Raw genomic sequence first — 18,061 nt, forward strand, 5'->3', positions numbered from 1 at the left:
TCATAACATTCTCAGAACCCTGGGTACAGAACATTCTTTACATGTAAAAAATACAACACACCATCCCCCTACAACAAATGCAATTTTACAAGAATGAAAGTTGAAAACATATATCAAATAATAACCAAATTGGATAAAATAACAAATTACTCTTTACTCTTTAAATAGAAGATAACTTTTAAGGTCAACCAAGATTATGATCTATTTAACATAGTGTGTCAAGTAAGAACGTTTTCTACTTTTTCTAAGGCTTATCTTTACATGAACTTCTACATTTTGTTTTTAGAATCTCTAAAATATGAAGGCTCTCCTTCTTCATAAAGGCGACTTTTCCTCACTGTAGATTGTGAAGACAATGTTTTGTCCCTTGGTTCCTCCGAATCAACATAAAATGAATTACACTTGACAACTTTACCTAAATTCAAATTCCTATGATCCTCATTTTCGCAGCATTTTTGAATAATTGTATTATTGTCACAGGTTTACAGAATTTTGAAGCGTTCACATTTAAATCAGAAAGTTTAATCTTGACCCAATTACCAATCTGTCCATTTGTCACCTTGGCTCTTTTCCAGTCATCAAACTCTCTTTCCTCCTAAGAATTGTATCTTTCTCTCTGTACATGCATTCAACCCCTATGACATTTGACTCAAACTCATTAAACAGTGGGGCTTTCTACTCTTTAAAAGCTGAAATGGGGTCAAGCCAGCTGTGGAATGTGACGTCAACCTATACACTCTAACTTTTCCCTTCAACCTTTCCTTCCAACACTTGCCACTAGCCATGACACCTTGACAATCTCCTTCAAAACCTTGTTAAAACGCCCAATCATACCATTGTCTTTGGAATGTTAACAAAGTGGGAGAATAACCTTCTCTTCCAAACATCTCATCAAGAAAGTCAATTACAAGACATGTTTCAATCGAACCCACAATCTTGATTGCTGTGAAAACAAGTCAATGAAACTCAAGGTATGACATCATACTAGGTGTACAAATGGGGCCTACAGTATTCAAAGCTATTTCTTCCCATGGTCCAGAGAGTAGTTTGCACAAACCCATTGATTGACTTCTATATTTTAAAATCTTAATGCTACTCAAGCATACTCTACAGTTTGTCGCCAATCTTTCCACCATTAAAACCATGCCTGGCCACCAATAATCACCACAAAGTTTTTTTCTTTGTCTTTAAAATTCCTAAATGACTCTTGTGTATTAGATACTATGTGATCTCTCAAATTCGGCCATGGAACCAACCTATTGCCTCTCAACAGGAACTAATCTTTTAAAGAAGGTTCATCTTTGACATTCCATAAAACCTTTCATGCATTCTCCACATGCATTCTTAGGCATCCACCCAGAATTCAACTAAACAAAAACCTTTTCTAAGATTTTGCCATTTGGCAAGTCATTCAAACACTCATCCTCAAGTATAATGCCACTCTCCACTCCGCAAACTTGCAATTCCTCACTACAAGATTCACTATCAAAGATGTCACTCAACCCATCCACACCATCCTTACCATATCATTTTGACAATTAATTCTTTCACCAGGAACATAGGTCTGATTGAACTCATATTCCTGAAGAGCTACCACCCATTTACGTATCCTACATGAAACAGAATCTCTACCTTTGCTTAAAGCAAAGGTTTATGGTCAGCTGTGATTTCAAACACACTTCACCACAGAAATTGCCTTAATTCTCGCACGGCTCAATATATAGCCAAAGCTCGGCATCCATCAAACCTTAGGAAATCAACAAAATTGTCTTCACTTAACCACCAATAATTTGCACATGAATAGCTCCCAAGCCTTTAGAGCTGGCATCAGTCATAAAAATGGTTTTCTGACCTGGTTCAAAACTGATTAAACAAGGACCTTTCATTAAATCAGATTTCATACATTTGCATTTTACTTCACACTCTCGACCCCAAACAATCTCTGTTCTTTTTTTCAGAAAGCTTTCTCATGTTCTTATTTTGCTCAGCACAACTTGTGAGTACTTTATTATAGTATCAACAGCTACTCTTTGTTACTGGGACTGGATATGTCACTTATGGTACTCACTAGATCCCTTTTGGTAGGATTCCATGAGAAGAGACATAGTGAACTAAATACTCTGTGTTGGACTTTCTCCAACTTAAGGTTAAGTTCACTAAATTCCAGTGTATGGAGGACTTCACGTAACGTAACATCATGTGCTTGAGCATTGCTACCAAATCCTAGCACAATGTCCTGATAAAGTTTTATCCCATAAACTCCTTTCAACATACTTTCCAAAGTCCTTTGGAAATTGGATCAAGGTGGAAATTAATCAAAAGATTATACTGACATATTTAAAAGTATCAAAAGGAATAACAAAAGAAGTCAATGATAACGTTCTAACACAGTTCTGATCTTGGGAAGACAGTGAATCTCTAAATTCCTTACATAAATTAAAAAATTAATTTAAACCCATAGCATCTTCATCAGAAAGGTTTGGAGAGTGTTCACACACCTCTTGACCCTCAGGTCCAAGACAGTGAATGAGTAGAAACATCTTCTGTTCACCACTTAGGGAAGTGCCACAAACTCTAGCCTATTGGTTAGAAACCTTTTTCCATTTTGCCAATGAGGAACGGTTTTACTAGGAAAAGATAAAAAAAGGAGGACGAATATGAAACAAAGAGGAAAAATCCCCTAATATATTATATATCAAGTATACATTAAAACAACCACAACATTGGTAGTTGATGTAATACCCGAGACCTGAAGAAAGCACTAGTATTCGATATAATACCAGAAATCCATTGTGGAAGTTAACTGTCAATTTTCCGAGGTTACAGAGGGTGAAAAGACGTACTATCGTGATACAAGATTTTTTTAAATGATAGAATTGTTTAAGTCTTGTCTTGCTAATTTTTTCTATTGTTCTTCCACAGTGCCACCATCCTTTTGCTTGTTAAAAAAACCTGGAATCTAGCCCAATCCAAGATGGCGCTGCATAAATTATGCCAGAGTGTGACATGATGCAGAATGACATCACTGGCAAGGGCACATGAGAAGTGGGGGGCAGGGACGATGTGCGAACACAGAACGAACATTGTAAGGCTATTTTAGTGGTAAGTGGTAATCCAAAGTGAGTATAGCGAGTGCACGTGCTGATTTCCTGTTTGCAAGTCTGGATGGAAAAAGTTCACAAAGAAATAAATTGACCGTAAGGCAGGTAGCTAGATAAAACCATAGCTGCATGATTTCAGATTGCTTAAGTGTAACATTTTCATAATTTCAGTGAAATTATGAGTAGCACTTTCTCGTTTGCAAAAATCATGCAATGAAGACAAGGGAAATGTGTAAATATCAGAAATTACACCCATTGGATCAACGAAAAACTCTAAGAAGATCTTAAAATCAAATACTTTATTTTAAGCACTCACCCTACACTGTGCCTGGATGTCCGGTGCCTCTGTACTGACAGCGAGGGTGCTTTCGGCTCAAGCCCCCTGTGCCATCCAGCAGAAAGATAGACAGGAATGGCTCAGTGCTGGTGTAGCGGCAGGTGGGCCTTCAGATCGAGCAGCCCTGTGACTGCGAGTGGGGGCACCATGAGCAAGCCTATCCTTGCCCACTGCACCCTGGGCACACATCCCCACTTCAACCCGCAGATGTGGGTCATGTTCAGGGTGAGGAGATTGATGGTTCAAGCTTCAGCACCTGCCTGAACTATCAAGTGTAGCATGTGCCGCTTACCCAGAATGGCAAGAAATCCAAATATGTCCACTGCGTGCCAGGCCCATCCCGCTTGGATCCGGCAGCGCCATCTTTGGATTGCACTGTCTTTGGAACATACACTTCGCTGAAGTGAGTGGACGGTCAACACTGTAAGAAAGTAAAGTTGTTTATGTTATTAATCATCAGCAGCCTTAGCAGCAAGGACAGTAACGTCACTCCAGGCAGTTACTTCTGTGCAGCGTCACAAATGAGGTAAGTGGCAAACTCGGTAACGCGTCTAGTAGCCGCAACGACTCGGATGACATATAATTGATCCACCTGACACCATGCGCCGTGGCATTACTGTCCAATGAGTACTATCGAGACAGTGTGGTCAGACACACACTTTAATAGGTGCGGGTGAGAGGGTACTCACTGGACACAGTGACTCCTGACGTCAGTTGTAACAGTAATGCTGCTGCACACAATGTCGGGTGAATCAATTATGAATGCAACATTGTAACACCAGCTAGAGCTCCCCGAGCAGCTAAACCAGCTCCAAGCCTGGCGGGAGCAGCCCACACCGTGACTGCGCGCTGCCGCTCCAGCTTAAAATCAGTCAGTAATAGTGCATTAGCAGAGCCACAGCTTTGACAGCTCGGGAGGCGCTGTAATGCGTGACGTTGCATTTCATTGCTGTGAGGCGAACCACCCCACTGAAATGCGTTAGTCTAACGCCTGATGTGTGGTACTAGGCAGGGCTGTAAAGTGCACCTTCCTTGCACATCTTTGCCTTTCTTTGCCAGTGTGGTGTTCAGTAACAGACGGTCAGGATAGGCAGAAAAGAGATGAACGCCGTTTAAATGAGTTTTTAGTCCAAATGCAGGGCCCAGGAAGTAACATCGGGTGGGTTCCACTATATGATGCAGTTAGCGACCTCTAGTGGCTATTTATCCGCTATTTGAGTAGTGCTAGAGGTTCTATGAAATTAGTAGCTGCTGAAGTTGAAGATGAGTTCTCCTGCTCGTCGCGAGTGTAGTAAAGATGACAAGGTGAATCTTCGAGGTTTCCCATAAAGGTCAACAAAGAATCTGGTAAAACGACCTCAGCAAAGCATACTCCCACATCCACCTCTCTGAACTCTTGGCCCAGTTGAACCATAACAGGGTCAGAACCCTCAGCACAGCACATTCTTTACATGCAAAGAATGCCACACATCCACACTCGGAGAGGAGTAAATTCCCACTGTGATCAGTGTCACTTTACACCCCTGTTGAACCAGCAATTACACACAATCAACAAAAATCTTGCATTCAATAGAGACTCACATTCATGCATTACCAACCACACTCCTGCATTCATTAGTGTAGCAGTCTCACATTACCCGAAGCACTCTTGCACCTATCAAAGAATAGTAGTGACACACTTACGACTGCACTCTCTCACGTCTCACAGATAAGCGGTATTGCACTACCAGCAGCACTCTCTCATTCCTCGCAGAGTATCAGTCAGACACTACTGACAGCACTCTCATCACCTCGCAGACAAGCAGTTACACACCAGCAACAGCAGTCCCACATCCCTCACAGATTAGTTGTCATGCTCTACCATGAACACTCTCACACTTCTCACAAACTGGCAGTCAGACACTAATAAAAGCACTTTCACTCCTCTCATGAGTCGCACTTTATCACCAATACTCTCACATCTGTCACTAACCAGCATTCACACTTGAGTATCACCGTCTCACACTACTCACGGAGCGGCAATCAGACATGTTTTAAAGTAGCCTCATATCTCACATAGATTAGAAGTCAGAAACTCAGTCAGAAACACTCCAACATCTCTCACAGACTAGCAGCAAAAGCAATAAATCTGATAAGTGAACGTGCATCTCCATTAACTTGTGGGTCTGTTGTGTGGTATTGTGGGTAGCTGAGTGGGTAAATGCAAAAATCAGTGAATGGAAGATGAATATGTCCATGATTGGAAGGATGAGTGACTAAGTGGAGTGCCAGTGAAAAAGTGACACAATGGCACTTTTAGGTATACACAATACCTATTGACTTTGCCAATGATTGTTGATATTGGTGTTTAAATCGAGTCTCATGAATATCCCCCTCCAGAGTTTCAACTAAGTATTAAGCATATATTTTGGGCCAAGCTTAGAGTTTGGCAGATGAGCACTCCGTCACAATCACCCGGATATCTCTTCCAACTTCAGAAGTACATCATTTCCTAATGCAGTTTTTTAAATTAAACAACTTCCCTATATCGATAGAGTCGTCTCACGTACATATGCTCACACACACCCAGCAGAGTTCATGTTATCCACGTGAGGTACATGCATAATGCTCATATGCAGAAGCCATAAACACAGACACTGGCAATCCTAAAAATTTGCCATGGGCCACCCTTTTCCAGTTTCCATTTCGCCCAGACTAACTTATCTTGAATCAATCAATGGAGTGTCAGTGGCATCACCAGAGATTCAAAGAGACGGCGGTGCGAGGCTAGAACTGGACTCTCTCTATGCCGGTCTCGTGGACATTGCACTGGTGTCCAACAAACACAAGGGCGGAATTGCAAACAATCTTCACACAGGTGCGGCTACCAATACAAAACCATCTGCACTATTTTGGTACTTTTGTAATACAGAATTGTACAAATAGACCACAGTCTAGCAACAAACATTTCTTTTAAAAATTAGTTTGAGCGACCAAGCTCAAACCAAAAAAGAGTGTACTACAAATTGGGACAAATCATGTGTGATTTTTGCAAAATTTGTAATAAGGGCTTAAATCTCAATGAGATGAAACACTTCTTGTTTTATAAAAACAAGTTTTAAAAAAATGCTCAGAAATTTCCCAAATGCTTATCCTCATAATGACTTCAAATCCGCTTTGGCCTGCATGAAGCACTCAGATAACCAAGGCTTGGGCCCGTTATTAAGTGACTCATGAAGGGCCCTCATGAAAGTCATCCCTGCTGATCTCTGCTTTATGATGAATGACAGACTTGGGCCATTGGGTGGAGAAGCCAATTCTATCAAGTGAATGCTGGGGGCTTAGAGAGACCCTAAAGACAATTGCACCAGTACTGGGCACTTTTGCTGGCATCAAAGACCAGTGCAAAAAGGATATTTGCACTCACTCACAGGGTAAAACCCACATTTTGTATCAGTGGTAGGTGCAAATGCAACTTAAAAAAAGGTGGAAAAGTGTCCACATGGACCAGTGGAAAGTTGCTCAGCACAAGTATACATGTGTTGTGCATTCCTTTTATTGACACAATGTGGTATGTGAATGACGTGGACAGCGAGACTTTAACATGTGCATAAACACCTTGCCGACCCGCAATTGCTTTGGTATCTGTTTCTTTTTGCTCTCTCTTGATGCCTCTGTGGAAATAAATGGGGAATGCCGTGTCCTTTTTGGATGCTTTAATTGTATCCAGGGAGTCATCAATATGTGCCAGCTCTATTCAAATCTGTTATTTTGTTGCTCTCATACATTTCCCAGTGGCCCGGATGGAAGCAACAGAATTCTCTATGTGAGAAACAGGGACGCAGCGATTGGCATTTCCCTGAGGCCAATTAACAGAGTATTCATAAATTAAGTTTTTTTAAGGAGTGATCTGTGTTTTTACACAATTACCCACGTGTCTTCTCTCACTCCACGTACTTTCTCCACTGACACCTAGGCAGGTTTGTTTTCTGGTGAAATGTGTGTGGGAAGTGACTGTGTGTTATTACCATGCAACAGTTCATCCTGATTCAGACCTAAGCCTTCCTTTATGACTGAAACAGGATTCCTCTAATTAAAATCTCACAAAGCAAAGCATTCATTCCAGCACACACTGAAGGGGAGCTCAGAAAAAAAGGAAGACTTCAATCTGAGAAGGAGACCCAATGAAGGTCATAAGATCGTCTTGTGGAAGGTCTGAGTGACACCTGAATACAACTGGTTATGGGTGGACATAGGTGAGAAATGCAACTACTCCCAAAACTTTCTCTCTACACCTTTACAGTAAGAGAAGAAGAAGCTTCATCAAGAGCAGGGTGATAAGGGGGCTGGGACCACGGGGAAAGCCCACTTCCTGCATAGTATCACGTGCCACGCGACTAGTGCCAAGAGCCTCCTGGGGCAAGAAGGAAAGTCCCTATGCCTAGAGCTTCTTACCCTAGAGTCCAGGGGAAGAAGTAAACGAGTAAAAGATAATAGCAGGCCAGAGGCAACTAGGATAGAACTGATAAAAAAAAGCAAAGCATAGGATCAGACTGCAGAAAGGTAGACGGCTGGAAATGTTGAACCAATTGCTAAAATTCTCAGGACTGTACATCCTAAGTACATATCCTCAAATACTCCCCCAGCGCACCTTAATATCCATGCATATGAATCTATTGGCAGTTCCAAGATTCAGACGCAAACGGACAGGTGGGTCACGGTTCTCTATATTGGGCCCTCAACTGAGGAACACTCTGCCTACAACCCTGAGACTCAAAGTGGACTATCGGCGTCTCAGAAAAATGCTGAAGATTTGGCTTTTCACTCAAGCACACAATTAGATTAGACTTCCTGTTATCGATCACTCCAAAACTAACTTCAGCGCCAAGAGACCTTACGGCTACGACCTCGTGTAACTCAGGTCAGAAGAATGCCTTCCCCCGTTGGTTTTATGAAAGAGGTTGTAAAATGCAGACACTCCTCAGCCCTCAGCTTCACCGGAGACTCTGCGGGCTCTCCTGGGCCAATTAATGCCCCAAGCAGAGACAACGGGTTGTGTCTAAGGGTGGGCGTAGTTCGCGAAGTAGCACTTCGCGAAGCTACGCAAAGTGAAGTTCGCACTACGCGAGCTACGCGTAGCACTTCGCGAACTGCGAAGTAACATGTTCGCACTGTGCAAGATGTTGTTTTCAATGATTGCACAGTGCGGACAAGCAACCGGCACTGTGCAATCATTGAAAATGGCATCTTGCACAGTGCGAGCTGTAGTTTTCTGCTGCTCGAGTAGATTTTTACTCGAGCTGCAGCTTTCTCAACGCGAACTGGTAGTTTCTCATCGCGAGCGGTCGCGAGCATACGCGACCCCTCGCAATGAGAAACCTGACCTTCTCGCGTTGGGAATCTCGCCGGGAGGTTTATTTTCCATGCTCGCGATCGCGAACAAGGAAAAAGTCTCGCCAGGATGTCATTTTGCTTGCTCGCGGTCGCCAACTTGACGTTGAGGACCGCGAGCAAGCAAAAAATGACCGCAGCACTACGCAACACTACGCTACGCGTGTTCGCACTGTGCTACGTGCAGTTCGCGTAGCGCGAGGTAGCGCGAACTTCGCAAACTACGCGAGCGTAGCGTAGTGCTTCGCCCAGGCCTAGTTGTGTCATGCGCAACAGTCCTTCTTAATTAAAGGCCTCATTGCTTCTCTAAATTCAAGGAAATGATAACCCTAGCAATTTTTTTAAATTATTTCTAGCACATATTAGTTTGATATGAAAAAGGTTGCAGTATTCCGCTGTCTAAAATTTGTATTTTGCTTGCGAAGTCGCATTTTGGCCGTAGGTACTTAAAAACAATGATCACTTTTTATCATATATCTTCAAATTGCCATTTACCTTGCTGTTATACTTGCACTCGCCATGCCCTAGTCCGGCTTGAGCTGTACCCTGCCTGCGAGCGCAACTCCCCTGCATCCTGGTACTTGTGGTGTCCTCCCCCTGCCAGACGCGTCTCCCCAGCGCCGGCTGCAACTGCAACATGAACCCTGTGCTCAGACCCTGTAGAGCCACATCATGTCCTGCCTTCTGTCAAAGCTCCCCTGGAGATTCAAGATAAACTATGGTGATAAAATAGGTTTTTATAGATCTTTTTCCCAACTTTTAATAACACACAGACACTGCTTTATAAATATAAACACATTATCAGCTTGTGTTGAACCTATTGTTTACTATGCATGCTGCACAGTGGAGTTACTTAACTGCATCAAGAGGGATTTCACCTCTGAGTATTGTATGAGTGCAGTCTTCGGATTATTTGTGGTAGGGTCTGAGGTGAAATTTATTTAGGAGATGTAATCTTTTAAAGATATCCATGGTCGTATTTATTTGATTGGACCTGTTTGACACATAGGAGGTGCCTGGTGACAAAAGATTTTCTAGGTGAGATGTTTTGCATCATGCCAACCAGACCACTCTGCCCCAAAGTGCCTGGGAAACAAGAGTGAATGATGGCGCTTCCTGGTAATTTACCATGAGTAGTCATTTTAGGAAACTACATTCAAACGTATGTCACTGACATAACACATATCAACTAATCAGCTTCACACCACACCACACAATTCAACAACAAAAAATTCCAATCCCTTGCACTTCCAACAACACAGTCAACTCTTCCCTACACACCCACTGCCCCCCTCATCTCTCCCTCACACTGTCACTACCTCTCTCATCTCCCAATCCAACTGCCCCCCTCATCCCTCCCTCACACTCCCTATCCCTTCTCTATACAGCCTGTTCACACCAACTAAGTACAGTTTCTTTCCCATGCCTTCTCAAGGTTTTCGTCCCTCAAACCTACACTCTCCTCTTCTTAGGGTGTCTTCTGTGTCTCCCTCTTTATATGTCCGTGGCATGCTCTCCCCTTCTTTCTCTCTTTCTCGCACACTCTTTCTGATTCTCTGTCTCGAGTTAATTTACCACTTCCTGCACAAACTACCTATACCACTCTGTCTTTTCTATCTATTCTGTGTATCTCTCACCCCTATCTATTCACCATTCCACATAATTCCACTACACAAATATACTCCACACCACACAATTCCACCCCACACAATTTCACAACTAACAATTCGAATACAACCCACATAATTCCACTCCACACCACATAAATCCACTACACTCCAAACCAAAAGACAATGTCATTTACAACACCAAAAGCTCTAACTCTGACAAATGCGAAACCTATGGCATTGCAAATGCTTCTTATTGCCTGTCAAGCTTAAGTTTTCCTCAGCCACTGTTGCTGATAATTAAAGCGGGGAGCCTTAATAATATAGAAGGTGACAGGCCTCAGAACGTGCCGCAACGCGACTTACCCAGGCCACAATGCATCGGGGAATTCTTTTATTCTTTATCACAAAGTTGGATCCATAAGTGTGCGTGGCAAAAAAAATCTAATTGTTACATTTTAACTAGATGAAGGGTAATGAAGATGACCAGGCTGAGGTGTGGAGGGCTGAGCCAGAAAGTAGTGCCCTTAATGTACTGTGTTTGTCCATGTCAGTCTTGAGGCATTAGCCCTCGAGTGTATTAAGGACAGGAGCAGATCTGAGTCCAAGAATCCTTATTGAACATTGGATCCATCCAGGTTTGTGCAGGACTCACTCATCAATGGGAAGCAGCAGAAAATGCTGCAGAGATCTGGAGTTATTATTTCCTGAATAGCCTCATTCAACTCCCTTCAAAGCAAAAAGGCAAAGGGTCGAAGTGAGAGGTGGCGCTGCTCCATACGATACCCACCTCTCTTTCTGAATCCTCAAGGTTTGAATCTGTGTATTCTGCTGCCCACCACTCTCCTTGGCTGATGGGTGACAGCAGGCCTTGTCTTTTATTTCTCATATGTCGAGCACAAATATCTGCCGCTCCTTTCTTTCAGAAATATTTGTATTTGGCCCTTATTGTTTTTGTTAAGTTAGTTTGGTGGGTTACTGTGCCTGTTGCAATGATCACTGTTTGACCTCCAGAGTTGGAAGAATTGAGCTCACAAATCTGATGGCACTCAGGATAGACATTTACACACACTCACCACTTTTAAATGTCACCAGCCGCCACTGACCACTTGTCCTGGAACCCTGCAGAACTACATATCACGGGCACTTCACACGAGACCAACGCAGGTCACCGGCACGCTTTCTGCTGCAGCGTGGACCCCTACATCACATTCTGATTTGTCCATCCAGGCCCAGCCAGGGTTCCGCTACCGGCATTCCTCATGTGACCCCCTGCAACTGCTTTGCTGAAAAAACAACCAATGGAAAGGGGCCCAGGAAAGGGGCTTCTGAGCCACACGTGACAGAAGTCCATGCTTCCCATGAGCTTGAGGCCCCATGAAAGGCTGGTGGATAGGCAAGGTCCCCAAAGGAGGCAAAATGAGCACAAAAAAAATAAAAAAATGTGCGATTGGCACCAGTCTCCGCTCATGCATATCTTACATGGGAGTGTCCAGGGTTGGTGGTAACACTCCTTTTTCATTGTTTTTTTGGGGCCTCCCTCATTGTGTGCAGAAGGAATCTCACATGGTACTTTCCCATAGAATTGTTTTGTTTAAATGTTTGCATTACCTTGCACACAGTCCCTGGCTTCACAGAAACCTCTCTGAAGCATTGTTTAGCCCCAGGCCCTTGAGACTGCGATCTCTAACTCCTCTCATGCCTCAGATATTTCTCGTGTACATCCTGCTTTGGAACTGCACACTGAACCTTCTTGACACGAAAGCCACGCCCACATGAGAGGCACTGACCCCCCCCTTTCACTTTAGCACCCAGCAACTAGGTCCCGACAATAGACACGTTTAGCCCCAATTTTACATTTAAATGACAGTGGGATCAGTCTCTTCATTTTGGGATTGCCCCATGCTGTGTAGGTAGTCCAACTTTCAGGGCACAACGATACCATGGTAACAAGGCATATACCCAGAGCACAGGCAGCTGTTGTGTGCAGCACTTGTGTTTTATGCACTTTTGTTGGTACATAATGCGTCTTCGTGTCAAATGTTGACATGGGGACACATTTCATGCTAAGGTAAAGTGCTAAATACAGAGCGAAGCAACTGGTGCATGCAGGCCCTCGTCATTGCGCTGCTTTTAGTACAAAATGCGTCTTTGTGTCAAAAATCGACACGAGGACACATTTCATGCGAAATATATTGCTAAATACAAACTTGCATTTTGCGCAGTTTCGCATCATTTCATGCAACTTTGCATAATGTTCCCAAAATGTTGCATTATTACTGAAAGCCAATTATGCATATTTCGTATGCCTTAGCTCCATGCAGGTAAAAGCTACTTTGAGTGTCACTTTCCTTGCGGCATTTTTAGTTGTGAAGGGAGACACTGTCCGTGGGTACGGATACCTTGAGACACTGTCCGGGGGTATGGATACCTTGAGACACTGTCAGTGGGTACGGATACCTTGAGACACTGTCCGTGGGTACGGATACCTTGAGACACTGTCCGTGGGTATGGATACCTTGAGACACTGTCAGTGGGTACGGATACCTTGAGACACTGAGGCTGGTAGTGAGACAGGCAGATGCTGGGATGGGGAGACAGTCACTGACACCACGAGAGGGACACACTGGCGCTGGCATAATGACATAATGACACAGGGACACAATGTGGGACAGGAAAACATTGACACCAGAACAGGGGAAACAAAAACTTGTAATGGGACAGACAGAGACTAGTGTGGGAAGACATGGGCACTGGGCCAGGGGCATACTGACAAAGGTGCCCTCTGAGCCTTGGACAGTGATGCAAAAAACGAGCATGTGGCATGGAAACCCTGGCAGCTGGATGTAGCCTTTCGGGGATTGTCAAGGGAAGACGTGCAGCAGGTTGTAGCGAGAAAGATGTTACAAAAAAAATGATGTAACAAACATGCACATTGTAGCAAGGAAGACGTAACAAAAAGTGATGTAACAAACATGCACATTGTAGCAAGGAAGACATAACAAAAAGTGATGTAACAAACATGCACATTGTAGCAAGGAAGACGTAACAAAAAGTGATGTAACAAACATGCACATTGTAGCAAGGAAGACGTAACAAAAAGTGATGTAACAAACATGCACATTGTAGCAAGGAAGACGTAACAAAAAGTGATGTAACAAACATGCACATTGTAGCAAGGAAGACATAACAAAAAGTGATGTAACAAACATGCACATTGTAGCAAGGAAGACGTAACAAAAAGTGATGTAACAAACATGCACATTGTAGCATGGAAGACGTAACAAAAAATGATGTAACAAACATGCACATTGTAGCAAGGAAGACGTAACAAAAAATTATGTAACAAACATGCACATTGTAGCAAGGAAGACGTAACAAAAAGTGATGTAACAAACATGCACATTGTAGCAAGGAAGACGTAACAAAAAATGATGTAACAAACATGCACATTGTAGCAAGGAAGACGTAACAAAAAATGATGTAACAAACATGCACATTGTAGCAAGGAAGACGTAACAAAAAGTGATGTAACAAACATGCACATTGTAGCAAGGAAGACGTAACAAAAAGTGATGTAACAAACATGCACATTGTAGCAAGGAAGACGTAACATTAAATGATGTAGCAAACATGCACATTGTAGCAAGGAAGACGTAACATTAAATGATGTAACAAACATGCACATTGCAGCAAGGAAGACGTAACAAAAAATGATGTACCAAACATGCACATTGCAGCAAGGAAGACGTAACAAAAAATGATGTACCAAACATGCACATTGCAGCAAGGAAGATGTAACAAAACAGTGTGATGTAACAGAGATTGCACTTTTTAGCAAGACACATGTAACAATCTTTCACCCTGCACTAAGCAAGCATTACGCAACAAGAATGCACAATGTAAAAAGCAAACATGATGTAATGTCCGTGCATAACGTTACAAGAAAGCATTAGGTAACAGGAAAGATTGATGTAACAAACATGCATGATGAAGCAAACATGATGTAACGTGTGACACAATAAATACAAAAGATGTATGTAAAATGTAATGATGAATTGTATGATTTTAAGTACTTTTATGATTTGCATTGTTCAAATCGAATGAAGTGATACGTGTCAAAAAATGTGAGAAAGAAGCATTTAACAAAAGAACGAAATGAAACAAGCAAGCCTGATATAAAGAGAATGTGTTAAACGGTAACAAAGAAGCATGATGTAGCAAGCAAACATGAAATAAAGATGCATCAATCAGTAATTATATATATGGTTGCACTGTAACAGTTGCATATCTTAATATTGCATGCAGAAATAACGTCCAGCATAAATATCGTGTCTACATTTACTAAACTGTGTCGGGAATGACTAAAATATTTATAATCAGGTATGATAATATATTTTAGTCAAATACTCAAAACTGTCCATCGATGGTGAATTCTCAGACAGCATCCTCTTTCAGAAATTCACCATGGAAAGGGGATTACCACAGGATTTACAGAATAGACCCTCAGACGGGCTCCTTCATACAAAGAGCTGCCTCCTTCCCTTTAATAAGATATACATTTCATGTCTATTCAGGACATTAGCTGCTCACTTGATCAGCACAATTAGTACGAAATTCTAAATTGCCTTTGGGGAGGTCTTTCTTGTGAACGAGAGGGATCAAGAGAAACATAGGCCAGATGCCAGGACATGCCGAGGATTGAAGGATGAGGCTGCTGTGAGGGAAGCAGAGCCCTCCAGCGGTGTAACATAAAATAATGGGGGCCCCCCTGCAGAATGTGAAGTGGGGACCTTAAGTAACAATTTTTCACAAATATTAATTGACCTTCAATCAATAAATCAATCAGTACTTGTAAAGCGCAGCTTATCACCCATGAGGGTATCCAGGTGCTGGGGGGCATTAGGGAATGGAGCCCCTCTGAAGAGTTGTGGGGCCCCTGGAGGGATGCCCCACTATGCCACAGGGGCTGCAGGGGCCTGTGTTGGGCCCCTGCAGCCCTCCACGAGCTCATCCAGGGACTTATAAATGAAATAAGGGTCCAGCTGGTGCTTTGCATGAACGTGTTTCCCAAAGTGAATCCCTTGTACTGCTCCTCACAGCTCATGAATTCATGGACTTTTTGTCTCCTCCCCCTGACCCCAGAGTACTTCCAGGGCATCGGGGAGCCAGGTCCAAGCAGCTCTGTGTATCTCTCATCACAGAGGAGGGTTACCAGGGACAGATTTGGGGAAGTTAAAATAGGATAAGCCAGACAGACATGGAGGATGAAGGCTGACAGAGATCAAGGTATATATTTTGCCGCCTGGCCTGGTTTTTGTGTAGGGGTGGGGACGTTGTGTGTGCTTGTGTGTGTGCATGTGTAAACTCATCCTGCAAAGCAGAATTGTCTGAAATAACTTATGTAATGTATCTCTTTCTTTCAGACAGTTCAGGAGGAGCTCAGATGCAAACTAGTCTTCTAAATGCATAACAAGCGACGTTTACATACCATTAGCTATGGCAGGACCTCCACCCTGGTTCCCCCTGCCCTCCTTCCCACTCTCCCCCCTCTGCTGGGAGCATGCAGCTGACCTCCTCCTGTGCTGCTTAAAGCAAAAATCTACATTTCTGAGTAATTTTAGACTTTAGGGGTGGCCAGCACGCCTTTCAATGTTGCTTTGCAGGATGAGTTGACATTTGTCCCAAAAGCCAGGACATGTATTTAAAATTAGAGAAAGCTTCGGCAAACCGGGACTGTCTGTGGGAATCAAGGCTGTCTGCTCACCCTACCACACAAGCACACACAAGTACACACAGACACACAGACTAGAAGCAAAACACTCACAAAACAAACAGGTAGAGACATACACACACACACACACACACACACACCAGGGGATACAGCGACAGACACATAGACACTCAAAAACCACTCAAAAAACATACACCATTGCATACACACACACGCACACACACACACACACACACAGCACACACACACACACACACACAGCACACATTCACCCAACTCCGAGATGTGCTCCAGAGAGGCACGCGTCCCTGCATCCTTGTCTTCCTTCCTTGGTGGACCACCGGCCGCCCAGGGAAGGGAGATATCTTAGAGAGGCAGCTGTTCGCTTCCCCATTGCCAACAGCTGCCATCAACACCACGAGGCGCCTCTAGCAGCACCGGATATGACGAGTGTGTAAAGGGAGCCCACCACACACTGCATCCGGCCTGCCCAGCTCTGTGAGTGCGCAAGAGATGCGCTGAGCGTCCAATGACGAACACTGCCAGACCCAGGCACGATGCTCGATGTAAGACACCTGGGACATACAAACTAGAAACACCTTATCCATCCCAGACATGTCTTTGATAAATAAAATAAAAAGCACTCACTTGAGTTCTCCACTCTGCAGCAAACACCTGACCCACTCCTGGAGATATGATGCCACCACCATACCGCAAGGCAGACCAGAAACAGACACTCCTGGTGGCGTCCACCACCGCCACCGCCATCAGCCTGAACTGACGGTTGGGTGCAGCAAACCGGAATATCTGCTTCTGGCGACCTTGAAACCTAAACCCACCTGTCATGAACAGCAGAGCAGGAGCACACAATGACATCTTTCAAGCCAGGGGGTTGTGTGTGTGTTATTGTGTGTCTGTCAAACTCACGGTCAACCCAGTGTTCTGCGACTCAAGGGGAATTTTAATTGGTTGTCTAAAAAAATAAATAGGGTCAGTGCCAGTAGGCTGGGCTTATAATTGAAAGTGCTTTGTCAGTCACTGGTGAGTCTAGGCACTTCGTAACTCATCCGTGCACTCATGCATCTATTAATCCACCTGAGTCGCTCATGCACGCACTCACTCACCCATGTATCTACAGAAAAACACACACATACTTAAAAAGCATATAGAAGATAAATACAAAAAATAAAAGCAGGAACCAGGAAAGCAGTGCAACCTAATGTGGTGGGTATGTGCTTCAAATAAGAACAAGCTTGGGCAAAGCCAATAGGTTTCACCTATGAAACATCTTTTAGATATGTTATTAGTTTATTGCAGTTTATGGTGCTATCAAATTAGATTATTACATTTTAATGAAGGTAATTTTTATGTTTATTCCTAAGAATGTAGCTAAATAATATTGATGTACTAGCATATTTTGTGAACATTGGGCCCGATTCACAAAGGTAAACTGAGACAAAGGTCTAACTTTACGACTTTCGGTATTCACCAAGGGCCTTTACGAGTAGGGAAGTTGGACTTTTGTCTCAGTTTTGGTCTCAGTTAAACTTGAGACCAAAACTTAAGTTCAACTGAGACAAGAGTCTAACTTTATTCCTCGTAAATGCCCTTTGTGAATACCAATAGTAGTAAAGTTGGACTTTTGTCTCAGTTTACCTCTGTTAATTGGGCTCATCATCTCTGAAAGTATCGCCATTTGTCGTCAAAGGCCTCCCTGGTTGGGGTAAGTGTTATTGCACAGTTATTTGTTTTTGAAATGCATTCATTTCTTTTTTAGCACACACGCACTATTATTGTGTGCAACCACGACTTGCGATTTACATAAATGCCCATGGAAACATCACTGGTCAAGTTAGTCCTAAAAGAAAATGTTTACCGTTTTGTATAGCAATTCACAGTGTTTACATGAGTC

General features: G+C 43.2%; 1 protein-coding gene across 1 annotated transcript in view; it reads right to left on the bottom strand.

Moving 5' to 3' along the window:
• LOC146788598 (tenascin-X-like) overlaps positions 1 to 16,922 on the bottom strand; it is a 694,637-nt gene extending 677,715 nt beyond the window's left edge. The window contains exon 1 of the mRNA XM_085633173.1: positions 16,798 to 16,922. The gene's annotated coding sequence lies outside the window, so the exon portion shown is untranslated. The remainder of the gene's footprint in view (positions 1 to 16,797) is intronic.
• Positions 16,923 to 18,061: the final 1,139 nt, after the last annotated feature.

The sequence above is a fragment of the Triturus cristatus genome, chromosome 11 (assembly GCF_964204655.1).
Source record: "Triturus cristatus chromosome 11, aTriCri1.1, whole genome shotgun sequence".
NCBI classification, from domain to species: Eukaryota; Metazoa; Chordata; class Amphibia; order Caudata; family Salamandridae; genus Triturus; species Triturus cristatus.